Source organism: Hipposideros armiger, unplaced genomic scaffold (genome assembly GCF_001890085.2).
Source record: "Hipposideros armiger isolate ML-2016 unplaced genomic scaffold, ASM189008v1 scaffold_49, whole genome shotgun sequence".
Taxonomy (NCBI): Eukaryota; Metazoa; Chordata; class Mammalia; order Chiroptera; family Hipposideridae; genus Hipposideros; species Hipposideros armiger.
In genome coordinates this window covers 3,631,767-3,638,114 of record NW_017731399.1, presented here as the reverse complement: position 1 = coordinate 3,638,114, position 6,348 = coordinate 3,631,767, and positions in this window count along the sequence as shown.

Sequence of the window (6,348 nt, the reverse complement as noted above, 5' to 3'; positions counted from 1 at the left end):
ATATTTTTTTGAATTAGTGTTTTGGATTTCTTTGGATAAATACCCAGGAGTGGAATTGCTGGGTCATAAGGTAGTTCTATTTTTAATTTTTTGAGGAACCTCCATACTGTGTGTCATAGTGGCTGCACCACTCTGCAGTCCCACCAACAGCGCTCAACGGTTCCTTCTTCTCCACATCCTCGCCAACACTTGTTTGTTGTTTTACTGATGATAGCTATTCTGACAAGTGTGAGGCGATATCTCATTGTGGTTTTTATTTGCATTTCTCTGATGATTAGTGATGTTGAGCATCTTTTCATATGTCTATTGGCCATCCGTATGTCCTCTTTGGAGAAATGCCTATTCATGTCCTCTGCCTTAAATTTAACACTTTTGTGTCTCATATTAAAAAACAGAAAAAGAAGAAAAATATTAAAAAAGAAAAAAGTAAAATTTTAGCAGTTACTATGACAATATAGTGGTTTTTTAGTGTTCTAATTACTTCCCCGTACTGGAAAGAGTCTAGATCAGAAGCCTAAAGAATCTTCTACTTAATCAAACATCCCAGAATTCCACCATAGATTCTGTCAAGTAAAGAATCAGTCTTTTTAAAAAACCAGAAAACAAAAAAGTTTCAGTTTGGGGAGAAATCCATAACCACTAAGAACTTTATAAAATCGTGCTTAACAAAAGTGCCTCTAATGTAGTCACTAAATTGGTCCTCTCAGAAGCACTTATCTGAGAATGGCTACATGGTGGGTTGGCATATTGAATTAGTTCTCATTCATGATGAGTAGATATATTTTAAAACTAAATGGTACTGTGCCATGCCTCTTACTTGGTAATACACTTGCATGGTTCCAAACACCTATATGCGCACAATGGTTTTCACTGTAAGACAAAAATAAAAGCAAAGGCATATTCAGGGCTTGATGTAAGAGGAAAAAGGAAGTAATATGTCTTATTATTTCAGCTAAAGAAATGAGGAAGTAAGATCATTTATCAACAAGCATAATATTCTTAGACACATCTTTAAAGGGCAGAATAATATACTCAGGATTCCCTAAAAAATAGTAGTAGGTGATAATCTACAATACTCATTCCTCCGCTAATTCAAACCCAAAATCCAAGAATAATAATTTAATTGACATTTCTATTTTTAAAGAAAAAAATTTTAATTTATGCTTCTGAATTCATAGGTAAAGTTTAACTTACTAGAGGGAGGGCTTTAAAAGTTATACAATGCAAGCATATTAGCTCCAACCAAAACACACAAGCTGGAAGTCTGTCTAAATAGTTTATCCCTCCTCTTTGTTCCTTTCCCAAAGAGGATCTTCACCTCAGTCATAACTATGGTTGTCTAAGCCAAAATCTCTCTCAAACACCACTTTACTTCCTCCTTTATGCATTCTATCACATTCCTTTTTCCTGACTTAAAATTCACTCCATTACAACTTCCACATCTCTATACATACCGCACTAATTTCTTTGATTAGTAGCTAATGGAAAGTATATGCAATAGAGCTTAAAAGAATATCAATTATCTGAATATTTCTAAAAACATAACCAGAAATACAAAGAATAAGTCACTTTAGCACTTTATTATATGAAAAAGAATTTTTGCAGATCCTGAAAAACCTCCAATTCAAGGTTGCTAGGTCATAGATTAGATTTAAATGTCACACCCAAAAGCCTCAAAACATGCCATACTCCCCAAAGACATTTGCAGAAATTTCAAAAACTGATTGACAAGTGTTTGGGGTGTGTGTGTGNAAAAAAACTGTAAAACATGTGGCAGTTCCTCAGAAAAATTAAACATAAAATTACCATATGTTTCACCAATTCCATTTCTGGGTATATACTCAAAAGAATTGAAAGCAGGGACTCAAACAGATATTTGTACACCGATGTTCACAGCAGCATTATTCACAATAGCCAAAAGATGGAAACACCCCAAGTGTCCACTAACAGAAAAACAAAATGTGGTGTATACATACAATGCAATATTATTCAGCCTTAAAAAGCAATGTTGTGACACATGTTATAACATGGATGACATTATGTTAAGTAAAATAAAGCCAGACACAGAAGGACAAATATTGTCTGATACCATGTATATGAGCTATTCAGAGTAGTCGAAGTCAGAGACAGCAGAATGGTGGTTGCCATGGTCTGTGGGGGAGGGAGGTGTGAGGAAGAATGGGGGTTACTGTTTAATAGGTACAGAATTTCAGTTTGGAAAGATAAAATTCTCAAGATGGATGGTGGGGATGTTTGCTCAACAATGTGAAATTGCTGAATGCCACTGAAGTGTACACTTAAAAATGGTTAAAATGGTAAACTGTATGTTATGTATATCTAACCACAATAAAAAAAAATAATGCAAGCCATAACACAACTTCTAGACTGGAATGAACACTGTTTGTTTATTTTTGAGTCCTATGTTCATAAAAAATGAAATAAAAAAAAACACACAAAAAAAACCACTACCTTGGTTATTCCAGATCCTAGTCCTATTATTCAGGACCCCCAACACAAGTCATTAAGAATAGTACCAAATGCAAATATTCTCAGTCTGAGGTTCAGAGCATAGTGCTGTAAATTAATTTGCATACATATTCTAATAATTAGACACTGAATCAGCGTTAACACTTGTAGCTTCTTTGCCTAACTTTACAATTACTTAAGATTAAAGTCAAATAAAGTCCCATGTAAATTAATTCTCTGTTCTTCAGCAAAACGTTCATGTTACCTAGCAGAATATATAAGAATGAAGAACTCAAATTAGAGAAAATACCTGAATATGCACATTAGAGAGTTTCCAGAAAACTGAAGAATACTCTATTGAGATCTGAGCCTTCGAGAAGATAGTTTACAGTCAAAATAAGTAAAGGGGGAGCCAAATCTGACATCAAAGTAAATATCAAGAATAGAAAGTCCCAACCAATCTCATCCTGCCACGTGTACCCTCAGAATGGTGTGACTCTGGCATAACTCAAATGTTTAGTTAGAGCATATCTAAGGAATTCATTCCATCAAGGAGTGGCAGTACTTAAGGGCTGAATCCAAATTTAGTCCTAGCTGAAACTGTATTGAGCTCAAGAACCAGAATTTCCCAGTATGCTCAAGTATAACCATCCTAGAATTTGTATTATTAGGGACATAAACACTTGGCGTCGATACAAGAAATGCCATGATCGTGGCAGCTACAAATGCAGACTGGCACAATGAGTTGTACTGGAAAATCGGATACCATCAGGGGCAATGCCACTGATAACAGGATTTTCCAAAACAGCTCACAACTCTTGTTAAAATTCTAAACAAAACAAAGTACCAATTTGCCCTCAGTCTACTCCGTAGGCTGCATTCCTGGAAAATTCAGTGTCTATTAAAACCATGCAAAAAATGTTTTGAGTTTAAATGTAAAACAGAACTAGGATCAGATAAGTACAAACAGGTTTTTCACCTACAGCAAGGTCTGGGGGAACGTTCAAAAACCGTGTAGAACTGTCTCATGACTTGTGGGATGCATGGCATTCCTGACTCCTGCTCACTGAATGCCAATGCTGCACCCACCCTGCCTTAACCATTGTAGAAAACAAAAGTACACTCTCAAAGGTCNAAAGTACTTATTTTTTACTTTTTCAACTAGAATCACTATGCCAGTGAAAGTAAAAAGAGAGGAGAAAGTCTTCTCAATTACAAATTAAGTCCTCCGAGTCAACACTAACTCTTATAAGTTCTGTTCATCTGACTAGATATTTACTTTCATCATACATGAAGGTCCTCATCTCTTTCACCTCCTAGTAGCTTTTCAAAGGTTTCAGATCCCTGCACCATCCAAGCTTAATTCCAGATGCCATTCAAAAAGGTGCTGATTATCCCCTTAACACCCCCTCTTAATATATGAACATTAACAGCTCTTATGAATGAATTTCATTTCACCAAGGCCAACGGTGATGTGCTGCTCACAAATCCAAGCCTGTGCTGCATGGCTCCAAACTACTCCATTCAAAATGGCAGCAGGCTCTACCTCCTCTTCTCTTAATTATATACTAATTCCTTGTCACTCAAAGTGTGGTTCAGACTGGTAGCTTAGGCATCACCTGGAAGCTTGTAAGACATGCAGACTCTCAGGCCTTACCTTAGATGTACTGAATCAGAAATCTGCAGTTTAACAAGATCCTCAGGTGATTAGTACACAGAAAATTTTGAGAGTCACTGTCCTAGTTCACTCATTCAGTGTCCCTTCTTCTGCTGTTCAGTTCCTCTTTTCCTATCTGGCATTTAAGAAACCAGATCCATTTTCTTTTGAGCATAGTAAGTAAGACACACCAAAATGCAATGAGGACTCTGAATATGATTAGTTTCTTCAGAACCTTCTTTTCATAAAAGACTGTACCTCCTTAAAGCCAGCGACTTCATTGTATCTTCAAGACCAAAAGAGTGCCAGCAAATATTTGTAGAGGGAACAAAACAGATAGATACCAGGGGATCCCTAAAGTCCTCCAACTCTTAAATCTTTGGCTCTTCCATTTGCTATTTAAGCAAATTCTATTTAAAGAAAGGGAGGCTAAAATACAAAGTCATAAAATACAAAATGAAAAATATGCCACTTTAAATGACTTCATCAAGGTCACAAGGCAGGTTCACTATTAAGTTCACAAGGCTCAACAACATTTTTATCATATTATTATATCATTATTAATATTATGTTTTAGGCCAAAGGACAATACTTCTTCTACATATGCACTATCATCCAAGTCGGTAATAAACTCAAGGTCCAGAAGAGTTATGCACTCAGAGCTTAATAAAGCCTAAAACATACAAACTGCTGCAAAGAATCTGTACATAAAAATTAATTACATGATATAATTTCTTCAAAACCAGGGGAAATAAGTGCTTTCAATTTTCATCTAGCTCAAGTTGAAAGAGAGGAAAGGAAAAAAAGGAAAAGAATAAAAGTATAGAAAAGATGGGAAAAATATAAGGGACCAGAAACAGCAGCGGAAGAGAGAACAGATATTCAAAGTCATCAAAGNCAAGAGTGTATATAATCTCATTTCATCAGCACAAAGAAACACTTAAGAGTAGGGGCTAGAACTGCAATTTTAAATATGAGAAACCATGGCTTTTAAAGATTAAAAAGGCTTCTAGTCAAGATAATATAGTAAGTTCACCCAAGTAACAATATTTAAATGTATCAAATACATAAATAAACAATGTATAGTTGACTCGAAAAATACTCTTTTTCAGTGACAGGGACTATTAATGCAAACGGTAAGCTGTGCTGCAAACCGGGGCCTACTGGGCTCCTGGTCCAGAAACAGGCGGTGGCAGCTAGGACCTATCTATCAGAGCTAGGCCAGAGCTAGGCCTGTGGTAGGGCTCCCTTGTAAAGAAAACAATTTACCAACTCTGCCTGGGGCTACGACTTATAGGAGATAACTCCCAGGAAGGTTGCAGGACACAGACAGAGCTTCAAAACTGAGAAAGAAACCAGGCCACCTGCTAGCTCAGAGACTGGTATGCAAAATCTACAGTATCGCCAGTTCTCTGAGAGGCTGGACCTGTAAGCCTGGTTTCTAGGATTGAGGTCCAGAGGCAAGCGTAGAAACTACTATACAAGGAGGCAGGTGAACACAGAGGGACAGTGAAAAGTTAACTGAATCTCAAGAATAGAAGACAACTGAGGTTGCTATTATATTCTGAATGACATTCCAGTTTCCGGTGCTTCCTCAAACCCCTGTGTATTTATAAGATAAATCCTCATTACTTAAGGTAACCAGAAAAAAACCTAACACTTTTAAAACCTTTTCTACCTCCCCCAAAATGAATAATCATGATAATCTGCAAAATTATTTAAATACAATCAAGTCACGAAAGTTTATTTCTAACTGGTAGCCTCTGACAACTCCAAAACTAAGCACCTATTCTCTCACAGGCAAAGAAAGTGTCTTTATAACTAAATTGTTGACTTTGTCTAAGCAAACTTTAAGGGGTGTAGGATCTCTCAAATTCAGCCTTCCTATTATCAACCAGACACAGGATTTTCCTACCACTAGGAAGGGAGTGGTTTCCAGCTGTAGGATGACACAATTGGAAGGTTCTGAAAAAGAATTAAAAATAGTCTCTAGAAAGAATAACTCAGAATAAAAAGTGTGTCTTAGTAAAACAAGCATCAAATTAGTAATCCAGCACTTGAATTTTAGACCCACTACCACCTCTGCCGCATGCTAGGTGTGTGACTTCACCTAATCTAACCAAGGTTTCGCGTTCTTTATAAAACAAGGACACTTTATAAAGTCTCATGGGCTCTACTAATTCTAATATTGTGACTTTCTTTTAAACATAGGATAGGAATGTTTG